We start from the raw sequence: 16719 nt of genomic DNA, 5'->3' as shown, positions 1-16719 counted from the left end.
TACTGGTTACATGTTTTGAGTTGCAGAGGAGGTCTAGGACTAGAATTATTGCTCTCGCTCTAACGTTCTCGGCAATACCTCACATGTGTGGTTTGAACACCGTTTTCATATGTGGGCGGGGCTTACGCATTCGTTCGCTTCTGCATGCGAGCACATGGTAACATGGGCGCTTTAATTTTTTTTTTTTTTTTTATTGTTCATTTTACTTTATTTATTTTAGTTTGACATTTTTTTCCCCAAAAATATATTTTTGATCACTTTTATTCCTATTACAAGGAATGTAAACATCCCTTGTAATAGGAATATGGGGTGACAGGTCCTCTTTACAGTGAAATCTGGGGGTCAATATGACCCCACATCTCAGCTCTAGGCTGGGAAGCCTGAAATAAAAAAATAAAAAAAGATTCTGGCTTTGATCGTACTGGCGAGTTGGTAGAAGCACCGGAGGGCGGTGAGGGGTGGGGGCGTCTATGGCTGGGTATTTCAGGGTATCACCGAGTATGGCTGGGTATCTCCGAGTATGGCTGGGTATGGCAATTTATGGCAGGGTATTGCAGAGTATTGACGGGGTACTACAGAGTAATAGCAGGGTACTGCAGAGTATTGGGGAGTACTACAGAGTAATGGCAGGGTACTGCAGAGTAAAGGCAGGGTACTGCAGAGTAATGGGGGGTACTGCAGAGTAATGGCAGGGTACTGCAGAGTATGCACTGGTATTGCAGAGTATTGGCGGGGTATTGGCGGGGTACTACAGAGTAATAGCAGGGTACTGCAGAGTATTGGGGAGTACTACAGAGTAATGGCAGGGTACTGCAGAGTAAAGGCAGGGTACTGCAGAGTAATGGGGGGTACTGCAGAGTAATGGCAGGGTACTGCAGAGTATGCACTGGTATTGCAGAGTATTGGTGGGGTATTGGCGGGGTACTACAGAGTAATAGCAGGGTACTGCAGAGTATTGGGGAGTACTACAGAGTAATGGCAGGGTACTGCAGAGTAAAGGCAGGGTACTGCAGAGTAATGGCAGGGTACTGCAGAGTAATGGCAGGGTACTGCACTGCAGAGTAATGGCGGGGAACTGCAGAGTAATGGCGGGTACTGCAGAGTATTGGGGGGTACTGCAGAGTAATGTCAGGGTACTGCAGAGTAATGGGGGTTACTGCAGAGTAATGGGGGTACTGCAGAGTAAAGGCAGGGTACTGCAGAGTAATGGGGGGTACTGCAGAGTAATGGCAGGGTACTGCAGAGTATGCACTGGTATTGCAGAGTATTGGCAGGGAATTGAGGGGTTAAATTCGGTGAGCAGCGATGTGGGCACTGCAGATGCAGCCCACATTGCTGCTGACACCGATCTCTTTCCCCTCCGCTGTACCGATCGGTACAGAGAGGGGAGGGAGGAACCGGCGTCATAACATGACGCCGGTTTGTTTACAAGTGATCACTCCGTCATTTGACGGAGCGATCACGTGGTAAACGGCCGCGACGAGCGGCCGTTTACCGTGATCCGTGATGCGCCGGGTCCTGTGGACCCGGCGGTCACGGATGCTCTCGAGTGCGCGCCCCAGGGGGCGTGCGAGAGCAGAATTCTCTCAGAGTTAAACAACCGCCCTGAAGCCGTTAATCGGCAATGGGCGGTTGTTAAGTGGTTAAAGATAGATCACTAGCTAGCTATATAGGTGAGGTGAATATAGTGTAGTGGTGTATACTGAGGTCAGGGCACAGACAATAACCACTACACAAGAGCAAGATAGGAAATCAGCCAAAAACGATTGGTGTGTAACTGTGTTGAAGGTACACAGAACACCCACTGCTTCAGATTCCAACACACTACACGAGGCCGCCTCAAAGGCGGCCTTATATAGTGTGGGGCGTGCACTACACAGCCTGAGCTATGATTGGCCACAGGCAGGATGCCTGTGGCCAATCATGGCTCTCCTCGCTGCTGGCGCTGCGATTGGCCAAGCATGCGGGGTCACAGTGCATGCTTGGCCAATCATGAGCCAGCAATGCACTGCGCCATCGCAGTGCATTGTGGTCCGCGCGCGCCATACGAATTTTGACACGAACGGACCAAGAGTTCGGATTTCGCCGAACGCCCGAACAGCCAATGTTCGAGTCGAACGTACGTTCGACTCGAACACGAAGCTCATCCCTAGTAATCAGTAGGTCTAGTAACACATTTGTTTCTAGTTGGCGTATCTACCATCTGACCCATGAAATTGTCCTGCAAGACATTTAATAACTGGCGAGACTTAGATGAATGAGCGGTTCCTTCCACCCAGTCTATGTCTGGATAATTAAAATCCCCCATTATGATGACACTTCCCATCTTTGTCGCTAATCCAAATTGTGATAGGGGGCCTATAGCATACTCCCAGTGTTACTTTTCCCTTAGTTTCCTCCCTTTGGAGCTCTACCCATAAGTATTCCACCTCCTTCCTTGCTCCCTTAGTGATGTCTTCTCTCACATTCACTGGTACATTATTCTTGATATACAGGCATACGCCTCCCCTTTTTTACCCTCTCTATCCCTGCGATAAAGGGAATACCCTTGAATGGTTGCCAGCCAATTGTGAAAGCTGTTGAACCAAGTCTCTGAAATTCCCACAAAATCCAAATCCTCCTCGTACAACAGTACCTCTAGATCTCCCATCTTGTTCCCCAGGCTCCTGGCATTGGTGAACATGCCACATAGTTTAAACCGGTCGCATAATGTCTTCTCATTGGGTGTTCCGCCGTTGCAGATAGGACTTTTTACTATACTTATCTCGAGTTTATGTGATTTAGTCAACCTACCACTAATGCCCTCAATACTACCCTTTGGAATATGTTCATTGCTGACTATCTCTACCTCTGGACCCTCCCCCCATCGTCTAGTTTAAAAGCCCCTCTAACTTTTCAGCCATCTTCACTCCCAGCAGATCTGCACCCTCCTCATTTAGGTGCAGTCCATCCCTTCTATAGAACTGGTGACCGACTGAGAGGTAGGCCCAGTTCTCCAGGAACCCAAACCCCTCCATTCTACGCCAGCATCTCAGCCACTTGTTTACTTCTCTAATCTCCCTCTGCCATTCTTTTGTGGCTCGAGGTATGGATAATATTTCTGAGAATACTACTTTAGAGGTCTTTTTCCTCAATTTAGCTCCTAAATCCCTAAAATCGTTCTTTAGGACACTCCATCTTCATTTGACGTTGTCATTGGTGCCAACGTGCACCATGACAGCCGGGTCTTCCCCAGCCCCTCCCAGTAATCTGTTCACCAGATCTGTGATGTGCCGAACCCAAGCACCCGGTAGACAGCATACAGTTCGGCGCTTCAGGTCTTTGTCACAGATTATCCTCTTTGTCCTAAGAATTGAGTCCTCTACCACCAGAATCTGTCTTTCCTTTCATTTTGCTTCCCCTCTCACTCTCACTGGAGGAGTTCTTCCCCTGGCAGCTAGGGGAGTGCCTCAGCTCCAGCAGGGCTGGTCCCTGACTGGTTTCACTAATGTCACTCAACGGGGCGTGCTTATTGAGATGTTCCAGCCCATGATCGGCCTCCCTGGCACTTTCCCCTCTACCCTTCCTGACTGTCACCCATGTACTCTTTTCTGGTGCCTGCACCTCTTTATCTCCACCCGCCTCTGTGCTGCCCCCTGCCAGCACCTGCCTGGTACTATCCCAACTCTCCTTTAGTATGGAGGGACTTCTCAGTGTGGACAGTTGCTTCCCTAGATTCAGAACCTGGGCTTCCAGGGAAACAACATGCTTTAATTTTTCTCACCAGTATTCGCCCTTGATTAGATGATCAAGGAATGTATACATGCCACAAGATGTATACCGATGTAACTAACAATTAGCTTCCTGACACTAATACTCAACAATACACAGGTACTCAATACAATACACGTACTCGCAGCCCACGTGCACTCACAGTCCATGTGCACTCGCAGCCCACGTGCACTTGCAGTACACGGGTACTCACAATACACAGGTACACACAATACTCAGGTACTAACAATACACACACACACACACTACTCAGATACTCCCAACACTCAGGTACTCCCAATACTCAGGTACTCCAAATAATCAGGTACTCCAAATACTCAGGTGCTCCAAATACTCAGGTACTCCCAATACTCAGGTACTCACTGTACACAGGTACTCACAAAATACTCATGTATTCACAATACACACAACACTTAGTTACTCCCAATACACACAATACTTAGGTCACTCACGATACTCGGTTACTCACAAACTTAGGTATTCAGGTACTCCACAATAGTGATGGACAAACTTCCGATGGGACGTTTTGCGAATGCGATCCGCGAACGTGCCCAAAAGTTCGCGAACCACAAGGTTCGCGGCGGACCCCATTCACTTTAATGGCAGGCGACCCTTAAAAACCTCCAGGTCATATTTTCAGCCACAAAATACTTACTAGCTGTGCACACAACATGGACACTGACATACCAGAAGTATTAAGTGAATCTGGAATCGACAACGACAAGCATTTTTTTTTTATCTGTGAAATTTTGACAATTCAGGAGCGCATGAAGGCCATGGAGGAGAGGCAAGGTCAGGCCAGGCTATGAAGGGGGTGCCGGAGAAGATCAGTGCCACAGTCAGGGCAGCGCAGTCCTGTGCCAGTGTCCCAGTGTGCCAACCTGTGCTTGAGCCCCTGACCCCTCCCTTTGCCCGGCCCTTACCCCCACCTATGCAGGGCTCCACTGCGGTGGTCCGGAGGTGTCAGTCCAGTGCTGATCCTCAGCCATGGTGCTGGCACTGCCTGCTGATTGGCTTGTCCGCTGCTATCTCTCTCACTGTCTGACACCAGCACTGAGATAGAACACTGACACCAGCACCGCGATAGTGACTGAGCACTGACACTAGCACCATGATGGAGAGCACTGACACCAGCACCATGATAGAGCGCACTGACACCAGCACTGAGATAGAGAGCACTGACACCAGCACCGTGATAGAGAGCACTGACACCAGCACCGTGATAGAGAGCACTGACACCAGCAACGAGATAGAGAGCACTAACACCAACACCGAGATAGAGAGCCCTTCTGCAATTTGCCACTTTGGCTCAAGCCTGTTGCTCCTGCCCTACCCCTATCACCCCTGCAGAAGGGCCTGCCTCTTCCTCTGCCTGTCATTTTTTAAATGACCCTGTGACAAAAGTCTCTAGAGAAGTGCAGTATATGTGGAAGAAGGTATATAACACCCCACTTCAATCTGTCGTTTTGGGGGGCCACTGGTCTATCACACCAGTTATAATACTTTTTTATAATTGCGTTTGTCACTCTTTGTAGTATCGCTGCAGAACCGCTCAGCAGTCACAATGCTGCACAGTGGAAATGCACTATACTATGCTTTCTATATTTGAAAGTATTTTATACGTGTATTACACCCCTATATACTGCACACCAAATAGTACACCTATACCAGTCCTTAAAAGGACCTTTGTGGACCTAATAGTAGCTAGCTAGTAGCTAGTGAATTGCAGACTGTCCCTGCTCCGAACACCAAACTTTCCCTACACTGAGAAACGACAGCTGCAGAATTGGTCACCACAGAACTGCAGTGCACTATAATATGCTTTCTATATTTGAAAGAAAGTATATTATACGTGTATTACAACCCTATATACTGTACACCTATACCAGTCCTTAAAAGGACCTTTGTGGACCTAATACTAGCTAGCTAGTAGCTAGTGAATTGCAGACTGTCCCTACTCCAAACACCAAACTGTCCCTACACTGAGAAAAGACAGCTGCAGAATCGGTCAGCAGCACTGCAGTGCACTATAATATCCTTTCTATATTTGAAAGAAAGTATATTACAACCCTATATACTGTACACCTATACCAGTCATTAAAAGGACTTTTGTGGACCTAATAGTAATAGCTAGTGATTATAGGCTGACTGTCCCTGCTCCACACAGCGTCCTTTCCCTACACTGACAAAAGACAGAATGTAAAATGGCCACCAGATCAAGTCTATTTAAAAGGTAGGGGATGTCCATGTGCTGAAATGTCTCAATTGGCTGTCCTGTACCCTATGATGGATGTGTCATGGGTCAAAGTTCTTCACAATGTAAATGAATATGTCCACCGCGAACAGCGCCAGAAGTCCGCCGGTTTGGCGAATCGCGAATGAGCAAAGTTTGCCGCGAACCGACCGCCGGGCGAACCGCAAGGCCATCTCTACTCCACAATACATCGGTAATCACAATGCTCAGTTATTCCACAATACTTAGATACTCCTAATACTGTTTATTTTACTTGCAGGGCTTCTTTCAGAAACCATGAATCAGACCGAGACAGAAGTACAGTTAAATCACACTTGTTTAATAATAAAAGTGAATAGAACAAACATAGTTAAAACATAGCCAAAGTTCGGTAACTGGAACGGATATTCAGACAAGCCAGAAAATCAGGAAGCCAGCAATCAGCGTACTGGAACAACAAGCAGGATCTGGAGCCAGAAGGAACATCGGGCAAGCAAGTCTTTAACAGGCACGCAGGAGTAAATCTCTGTGATGTTTACCAGGCGAAGGCAGAGATCATCTGGGCTGGACGGCTTAAGTAAGCAGTACTGACGAGCAAGAAATCATCAACAGGTGAGACACTGTGGAGAGATAGGTGCTGGCTATTAACTGACAGCTGAGCGGCCAGCTCAGAGAAGGAAGGGCTGAGCCCAGCCCTGACAGTACCCCCTCCTCAATGACCCCACCTCGGAGGACCACCAGGCTTGAGGGGAAAACATCTATGGAAATCATGGAGGAGGACAGGGGCATATACAACTGCGGATGAAACCCAAGAGCACTCCTCCGGACCCTTTCCAATGCACCGATGTCAACAATGAACTGTACTTCATACTCGTCATGGTTCTCAACCTGTACAGGGTGAGGACGTGGCACAGAGGTAGTAAAGTAGTTGCAGACCAAAGGTTTTAATAAGGAGACATGAAATACATTTGAGCTACACATATTAGAAGAAAGGTCTAAAGTGTAAGCCACTGCAGAGAATACAGAAAGGCCCAATAAAGCGAGGTGCCAACTTCAGAGAGGGAACGTGGAGTCTGAGGTTGTTAAATGACAGCCAAACCCTGTCCCCAACCTGGTAGGAAGTTTGCGGTCAGCATGGAGTCTGTACCTATCATTGGCATGTCACAAAGCCTCCTGGACTAGTCCCCAAGTGGAATGAAGACCACAGAGATATTCCTCTAAAGCAGGAATGCTCTGCGGAACAAATGAGTCAGGCAACATGGAAGGTTGTGGAAACCATAGTTCGCCATAGACGGGGACAACCGGAAAGCAGAATTCAAGGCACTATTGTGAGCAAACTCCGCCCAAGATAAGAGGTCTGACCAGTTATGGTGGTCAGAAATATATCAACGTAGGAACTGCTCCAAAGATTGGTTAGCTCATTCTGAGGAGAAAGCAAGCTGAATTCCCAAGGTGATGGTTACTCAGGAGGAGCATGGACCTGAGCGGCAAGAATTGTCACCCAAAGGGGAAGTGAGACTGGTGCGAACTGTAGCCAAAATATAATCAGGAGGAATCACACGACTCTATCTTGGAAGTGGAGGAAATTTGTTGCGACAAAGCGTCAGCTCTTACATTCTTAGTACCGGGTAAGAATGAGACAATGTGATTGAAACTTGACAAGGAAAGAGCCCATCGCACCCTTCTGGGAGAGAGGCATGTAGCCTCAGACAAGAATGTGAGATTCTTATGGTCAGTAAGAATGAGAACCAGCACAGTGGTACCTTCAAGGAGATGCCTCCATTCCGTAAGAGCTAAAATAATTGCTAACAGCTCTGTCCCCAATATCGTAATTGCCCTCCGCAGGTGACAATTGCTTGGAAAAGTAGCCACACGGATGCATAGCGCTCTCAGATGTAGGAAGTTGAGACAGAAGGGCACCATCTCCAGTCTCCGAAGCATCAACCTCAGGGATAAAGGGCAACTTATGCCGTGTACACACGACCAGACTTTTTCGACAGCAAAGTTCCGACGGACAATTCGATTGTGTGTGGGCCTCATCAGGCCTTTTCTGTCGAAAAATCGGACAGACTTTAGAAATGGAACACGTTTCAAATCTTTCCACCGGAACCAGTTCCTATCAAGAAAGCTGCTCGTCTGTATGCAGGTCTGATGGACCAACAACAACGCAAGGGCAGCTATTGGCTACTGGCTATTGAACGTCCTTTTTCTAGTCCCGTCGTACATCATCTCATTAACTTTGGTGTGATCGTGTGCAGGCAAGTCCGTTTCAGCAGAACTCCGTCTAAAAGTCAGTCGAAAAGTCCGTCAGAATTCATTCCGAAGGAAAGTCCGGGCGTCTGTACGCAGCATTGGGATCAGGATGTGCCAACACAGGAGCAGAAACAAAGGCAGCCTTGAGACTCTCAAAGGCCTGAACAGAATCCAGAGACCAGCTGAAAATTTCTCTGGGTCCATCGAAAAACCAGCAGTGGAAATACATAACCCAGGAATTGAACCTGTTCACGATGGAACTCGCACTTCTCCAACTTACAATAGAGATTGTTTTCTTTCAGCTTCCGAAGCACATAACAGACATGTGTGTGGTGGCTCTCTAGGGACTTGGAAAATATAATTATATTGTCAAGATAAACCACCACACATAGCTGCAACAAATGTTGGAGGACACCGTTGATAAATTCCTGCAAAACTGCTGGAGTGTTGTAAAGGCCAAAAGGCATTACGAGGTACTCATAATGACCTGTTCTGGTATTGAACGCAGTTTCGTCACCCTCCTTGATCCTCACAAGATTGTATGCCCCTCTCAAATCAAGTTTTGTGAAAACCGATTCTCCCTTGAGGAGGTCAAATGATTCTGTAATCAATGGAACTGGATAAGCATTCTTAATCATGAAATGATTGAGACCCCTATAGTTCACCACTCCTCTTCTTCACAAAGAAGAATCCAGCACCGGCAAGAGAAGAGGATTTGTGGTTGAAACCTCAAGAAAGTGCGTCTACAACATACTCCTCCCTGGCCCTATCCTCCAAGACCGACAAAGGGTAAACCTGGCCCACGAGGGGGTATGGCACCAGGTTGAAGGTCAATTGCACAATCATATGACCAGTGTGGAGGCAAACTACCGACCTGACCTTTGCAAGGACATAAAATGCTAAAATTGCGGTTCTCCTCAGGCAGGGAGGAGAGCAAAGAGGTGCACAGGACCTTAGCCACCTTCTGAAAGCATGTCTTACTGCATTGTGGCAACCAGGAGAGAACCTCAGCATGAAACCAATTGAAAGAGGGGTTGTGCCTCTGTAACCAAGGATAACCAATAACCAGCGGAAATTTAGGTGAGGAAATAACTCGGAATTGAATTGTCTCATGGCGAATATCCCCTATGGTCATGGACAATGGAGCAGTCTTATGAGTCACATGGGCAGGTTGTAGTGGTCTCCTGTCAAGAGCCTCAATGACAAGTGGAGTGGCATACAGCTGCAGCCAAATAGAGTGCTTCGATACAAAGGCAGCATCAATGAACAGGCCTGCAGCCCCAGAGTTGATTAGAGCCTGTTCCTCGACAGACGACTCAGCCCAAGAAAGGGTAATCCGAAACAGGTGCTTTTCCTTCTGGATAACTGGGGACAAAACAATGCCACTGTCCATGACAGGCCCTCAAGGTTCGGGCGTTCCCTTGATGGGTAGGACAAGACTTCAAAAAGTGACCTGCCTGGCCACAATAAAGGCACAATTTCTCCCTCCTCCTAAAGGCTCTCTCATCCGCAGAGAGACATGTGAAGCCCAAGTGCATGGGTTCACCTTCACTGACCGACTCAGGAGGCATGGGCGGTGAGGGAGGTATGGGTGGGAATGCAAAGCTCGGAGACAAATGTACAGGAGGGTTCCACAGGTGCTCCTTAAAAGAGAGTCTTTCTCTGAGTCTGGAGTCAATGAGAATGGCAAATGTGATCAACTTCTCCAGCTCAGTGGGTATATCTCGGGCTGCTATCTCATCTTTGATGGTATCTGAGAAACCATGAGAAAAAGCAGCCACAAGGGCCTCATTTTTCCAAGCAACCTCTGCCAGAGTATGGAATTCAATGGCGTAATTGGCAGCAGTTCTTGTACTCTGATGGACATGAGGCACTTGGCAGCAGAAGCGGAGCGTGCGGGAATGTCAAATACCCATTTAAAAGAAGCCACACACTCTGAGTAACTCGGGACAATGGGTTTTTTGTATCTCCCATAGAGGGTTTGCCCAGGCCAAGGCTCTCTCAGAAAGAAAAGATAACACAAAACCTACTTTGCTTCTGTTTGTGGGAAATGCCTGGGGCAGTATCTCAAAGGCTTATCTTAACCTGGTTGAGAAACCCTCTGCATTGGGCTGGATCGCTCCCAAATCGCTGGGGAGCAGAATCAGACATACCTCTTATAGAGGTAATACTGAAGGTGGGTGCCTGCAGAGAGACTGGAGCAGCAGCAGGGACGGCCTTCAACACAGGTTGTACCAGAGCAGCCACAGTGGGAGATTCCAGGTGAGCCGTGTGACTCAGGAGCCTCTGTAACGCTGTGGTAAACTGATCCATGCGGTGATTCTGCTCATCCAATCTGGAAAAAATATTACCAACAAGTGGATTTACTGCATCTTCTGAATTCATGGACTTCGCCTACTGTCAGAAACCATGAATCAGACCGAGACAGAAGTACAGTTAAATCACACTTGTTCAATAATAAAAGTAAATAGAACAAACGTAGTCAAAACATAGCCAAAAGTTCGGTAACCGGAACGGATAGTCAGACAAGCCAGAAAATCAGGAAGCCAGGAATCAGCGTACTGGAACAACAAGCAGGATCTGGAGCCAGAAAAAACATCAGCCAAGGAAGTACTTAACAGGCACACAGGAGAGAATCTCTGTTAAGTTGACTATCATCCGGGCTGGACAGCTTAAGTAAGCAGAACTGACGAACAGGAAATCAACAGGTGAGACACTGTGGAGATATAGGAGCTGGCAACCGATAGCTGAGCGGCCAGCTCAGAGAATGAAGGGCGGAGCCCAGACTTGACAGCTTGTCAGTGTCTATGGTCTTCCTTGGTCAGTCAGCCTGTTACTGCTCCAACCGCTCCCTTGACTGCCTTTCACACACACCCCCCTGGTCCGCGGCTCACTTATCTGCCGCTTCTCCTGGTCATATCTGTCCCCTCAGTCTCTCCTCCAGTCCCGTCAATGGGGGGTGGAGCTGGAGCTGTCCTCCGTCACTCCCGATGGCCGCCCTCAGTCCCCCGGGTCACCCTCCTCGCTTCTCCCAGTCTCAGTCTGGGGGGGGGGGGGGTTGATCCAGTCCGCACCTCCCTCACACACACACACACTCCTTCCAGACACCACGCTGCTCTGTGGATTCCGCCAAACACGTAACAGCACCACACACCACCTAGCTGTCACCACTGACCACCACTCTTTCCCATAATACCCTGATCCATGATCAGGTCTGTATTGTTGGTAATCAGTAGATCTAGCAACACATTGTTTCGAGTTGATATGTTTACCATCTCACCCATGAAATTGTCCTGCAAGACATTTTGGAACTCGCGCGCCTTAGATGAATGTGCGGTTTCTTCCACCCAGTCTATGTCTGGATAATTAAAATCCCCCATTATGATGACACTTCCCATCCTTGCTGCTAATCCAAATTGTGATAAGAGGTCCGCCTCTGCTTCCTCCCTCGGATTAGGGGGCCTATAGCATACTCCCAGTATTACTTTCCTCTTAGTTTCATCCCTTTGCAGCTCTACCCATAAGGATTCTTTATATTTTGTCCCACTAAAATTTCTATGGGTTAAATTTCCTATGGTGACCAGTCTGAATTTTTACATCTGATCAAGGTATCTTTCAAACTTAGACAATTGTGACAGCAGATCATAGAAACTTGTTGTCACTTATGTGCCAGTTTCACATCATTTTGTACAATATACTAGCGATCCTAAAATGACTTTTAATCTAATCATATTTGACAGACAAGAAAATAAACCTATTCCCCATATAATTCAATATCTAATACCTCTTTGCAATAATTTATTTCCTGGATTGAATAGAAGTTCAAAAGCTTTTTCACCAACTCCCTCCTGTATTACTGATGTCAAAACCTGTTCTTTAACTCCCTTAGCTCAAGTCAAAAAATCATTCTCATTAGTATTATACCTTTTTCATCTCATAAGCTGTCCATAAGGAATTGTGTCCTTTATCTTACTAGTAAGGGAGGTTTCAAAATGCAGCAGAGAGGTTGTAGAATTGGCTACACTAAAATTTTGAGTAGTTAAAGCACTCTGGTTGTCCTTAATATGCCAATGTAAACTTTCAGCTTGCTTTCCTTCAAACAGACCAACACATTATTATATGATAATGCAAGTTATAAAACTTCAAAACATTTCTTTGATAATTTATTAACAAAACAAAATCACATCTTTACGATCTCAAAAAAAAAAAAAATAACACATAGAGGTCAAAGGGGCCCACCATTCTTTCAGTTGCCTAGTGAAACTAATGCCTGGTACACACAATCTGAAAATTGTATGAAAAATACAGATTTTCTGAGCGATTGTATGATAATCTGATCGTTAATACAGAGCTTTCGAGAGTGGATGAGGACATTTCATCTGATATTATTTGATCAGACATGCACACATTTTTTTTTTATACAATACCAGATTGTACAATTTTCATTTAATCAGTACAGCTCTTGTTCAAAAATGCAATACAAATGCATTACAACATATTACATCACTTCCAAATTTTTATTCTGTCATACGTGAATTTTTGTGACTTTAGTTAACTCATCAGATTCGATTTGAGATTAGCATACAAAAAAAAAAGTCGGACGATCATTTGTCCAATAATCCATTGTGTGTACAAGGCATTAGTGTCATTGAACATAATTGTATTATGAGTATGTAGAGCTACCCCTGAAGGAGCCACTGTTATTTAAACTGGTTCTTTCCCAAGATTAGTGCAGAGGCATCCAGGTACCAGCAACAGTCCATTCCCTCTGGTTCAATAATCGGTCTAAGGGCTGTCTTTTTATTTATTGATGAAAACTTGTATTTGGGGACCACAATGGGGTTATGGGATACTCCAAAATGTCAAAGCACAAATAATGCAGAGAACACTTTCTTTAGATGTAGCAACAGTCTTTCCCTTCCAGCTGTGGACCAGGACAATATTAGAGCAAGAGTAGGACATGTAAGTAGACTGAAACTGTTTAAGTTTCCTGCAACTAGGCATTACTAATACATTGTTTCATTCTCAACCATAGACAAGAGAAGAGAATGTGAGTAGGACATGTAAGTAAACTGGAACAGTCTAATGCCGCGTACACACGATCAAACAATCGGGTGGAAAAGTCCGGCAAACTCAAGTCCGCCGGACAATCCCCCTGTGTGTAGCCTCCGGCATACTTTTTTGACCCGAAAGTACGGCAGACTTAAAAAGTAGTTTTGCACTCCAATCTTCCCGCCGGACTCGCATTTCGGCAGACAATCCGGCCGTGTGTATGCCAGTCCGCCGTACTTTTGAAATGAGCGGACTTTTCCCGCCCGGAGAAAAGTCCGCTCATTCGAGCGGGTCTCCAGGTAGGCGGGGCCCGCGAAAGAGACGTCGCTGGCCCCGCCACCTGGTATGGACTTAAAGGGGAGCCCCAACGCCGAAAAAAATCGGCGTGGGGGTCCATCCAGGCCCACAACAGACCCTTGTCCGAGCACGCTACCCGGCCGGCTAGGAAAGGGGGGGACGAGTGAGCAGGCCGGTATCCGGGGGCCCCCTTATTAAAGGGGCTCCCGGATTCCGATAAGCCCCCCGCCCGCAGACCCCAACAACCAACGGCCAGGGTTGCTGGGAAGAGGCCCTTGTCCTCATCAACATGGGGACAAGGTGCTTTGGGGTGGGGGGGCCGTGCGGCCCCCCCTTCCCCAAGGCACCCCCCATGTTGAGGGCACGCGGCCTGGTACGGCTCAGGAGGGGGGGCGCTCGCTCGTCCCCCCCTTTCCTGGCTGGCCGGGTAGCGTGCTCGGACAAGGGTCTGTTGTGGACCTGGGGGGACCCCCACGCCGATTTTTTTCGGCGTTGGGGTTCCCCTTTAAGTCCATACCAGGTGGCGGGACCAGCGACGTCTCTTTCGCGGGCCCCACCTACCTGGAGACGCGCTCGAAATGAGCGCACTTTCCTCCGTGTGTGTGGGCGAGTCCGTTCATTTCAAAAGTAGGGCGGATAGTACGGCGGACTCAGTACGCCGTATTAGTTTGTGAAAAAGTGCCGTGTGTGGGCAAGTAGCCCGTTCGGAAAGTCAGACGGACAGTCTGGCGGTAAATCCGCCAAACTAAGTCCGTCGGATAGTACGCTACGTGTGTACACGGCATAAGTTTTCTGGAGCTGATGACCACAGGATAAGCTTGGTCGCTTGGACAGGTATTAGGATTAAACTGAAACAGTTCTTGAGGTTGAAGGCCACAAGATGGACAGCACACTAGGCATACTGGAGTAGTTTATAACATCCGCAGCTGAAGACCATAGATAATCTGTAGCTCAGGAGACTGGATTCTACTCACAGTTCCCAGTAGAAGCAAGACCATGGGCTCGAACCAGGGGAGGGAGTGGTCCAACAGCCAGTCAGGAAGCCTTTAAGGCTTAGCAGCCCCCTGAACTACACTGCCCCCCTTCCCCCGAGGCAAAAACAAGTCTGAACAGGTTCCAGCCTATTTACCCCCTCTCTGAATACATATATGGGCACACTTCCCAGGGATTGACTAGAAGGTAGTAAATATTTAGTTGAGAGATTTGCATTTCCCTCTCTAAATTCTAGAAGTTTCTAAACAGAGGCGGGGAAAATAATCAATCTATCTAGAAAACCATGGACAGACCCAAGCAATCAACTTTAGCTTCTCTAACTACAAAGCATGCCACACCCTAAATTGTTCTAGACTACTAGTCTATTAGTGTAATGAAATCATGTACTGGACACATGAAAAGCTGTAGCTAGCAGCCATGTTGTTCAGTAATCATAGGTCAGTCATGACAGGCCTGCAGAACAGTTACATATTGCAGCAGTGATCTTACCCCCTCCCTCCTCCTTCAAATTCATAGGCTTAACCACTTGAGGACCGAGCCTCTTTTTACACTTGTTGTTTACAAGGTAAAATCCTTTCTTTTTGCTAGAAAATTACTTTATTATTATCATTATAAACATTTTATATTTTTTCGAACACCTTAGAGAATAAAATGGCGGTCGTTGCAATACTTTGTCACACCATTTTTGTGCAGTGGTCTTCCAAGTGCACTTTTTTGGGAAAAAATACACTTTTTTGAATTAAGAAATAAAATGTTACGCCGAGTAAATTGATACCCAACATGCCATGGTTCAAAATTGCACCCGCTCGTGAAATGATGACAAACTTGTACCCTTAAAAATCTCCATAGGCAATGTTTAAAAATGTGTACTGGTTACCAGTTTTGGAGTTACAGAGGAGGTCTAGGGCTAGAATAATTGCTCTGGCTCTAACAATCGCATCGATACCTCACATGTGTGGTTTAAGCACCATTTTCATATGCGGGCTCTAATCACATATGTGTTCGCTTCTGCGCGCGAGGTCGTCAGGACGGGTCACTTTAAAAAAAAAAATTTTCTAATTTATATTCCTTTTTTTTTTATTTTAACACTGTCTTTTAAAAAAAAATCATTTAAAAAAAATGTCTCCTTTAAGAGCTAGGGGTGGAATTGACGTTTGACGTTGCTTCTACCTTACCATGCTATGGAGCCGAGCGGGGGCCATCTTCCCCTCAGTCGGCATCCAGGCATCCAGGGGAAAGGATGCAATCTTCTCTGCCGCTACCGTAGACGACCGTAGAGCTTTCTTTTGGTGCTATTTGATCGTCTCTGCGGTTTTAATTTTTACGCTATAAACAAAAAAAAGTGTCAATTTTGAAAAAAACTAAATCTTTTTTACTTTTTGCTATAATAAATATTCACCAAAAATATATATAAAAAAAAGTTTTTTCCCTCAGTTTAGGCTGATATGTATTTTTCTACATATTTTTGGTGAAAAAAAAAAATCTCAATAAGCGAATATTGATTGGTTTGCGCAAAAGTTATAGCATCTACAAAATGTATGGCTTTTTTATTATTATTTTTTTTCACTAGTAATGCCGGTGATCTGTCATTTTTATTGGGACTGTGACATTATAGCAGACACGTCAGACAATTTTGACACATTTTTGGGACCATTGGTATTTTTACAGCGATCAATACTATAAAATTGCATTGATTACTGTAAAAATTTCACTGGCAGTAAAGGGGTTAACCACTAGGAGGCAGTGAAGGGGTTAGGTGTGTTCTGTGCAGGGGAGATGACAGATCGCTGTTCATACTCTGTTCATAGATCTGTCTGTTCTCCCCTCAGAGAACCGGAAACTGCATGCTCAGATAAGGGTCTGGCATGGAATTTGGGGGGGACCCCCACGCATTTTTTTTTAAATTTTGGTTCGGGGTTTCCCTGTGGCGATCAATGAACTTTTATGTGTATTGCCGACAATTCATTATAGCTGCAAATACTTTAAAATTACTTTTTTCCTTTAAAAATTTCATTTTGCTCTCGGACTGTTCTAAACATGGGAAACATGCGCCACTTTACAGGCATACTATAGACAGCCCCCAGGTACAAAATTTAAAGGAATATTTCACTTTTATTGTT

Source organism: Lithobates pipiens, unplaced genomic scaffold (assembly GCF_037356315.1).
Source record: "Lithobates pipiens isolate NorthernLeopardFrog02 unplaced genomic scaffold, aLitPip1_a1.2 Scaffold_1, whole genome shotgun sequence".
Classification (NCBI taxonomy): Eukaryota; Metazoa; Chordata; class Amphibia; order Anura; family Ranidae; genus Lithobates; species Lithobates pipiens.
This window is presented reverse-complemented; position numbering follows the sequence as displayed.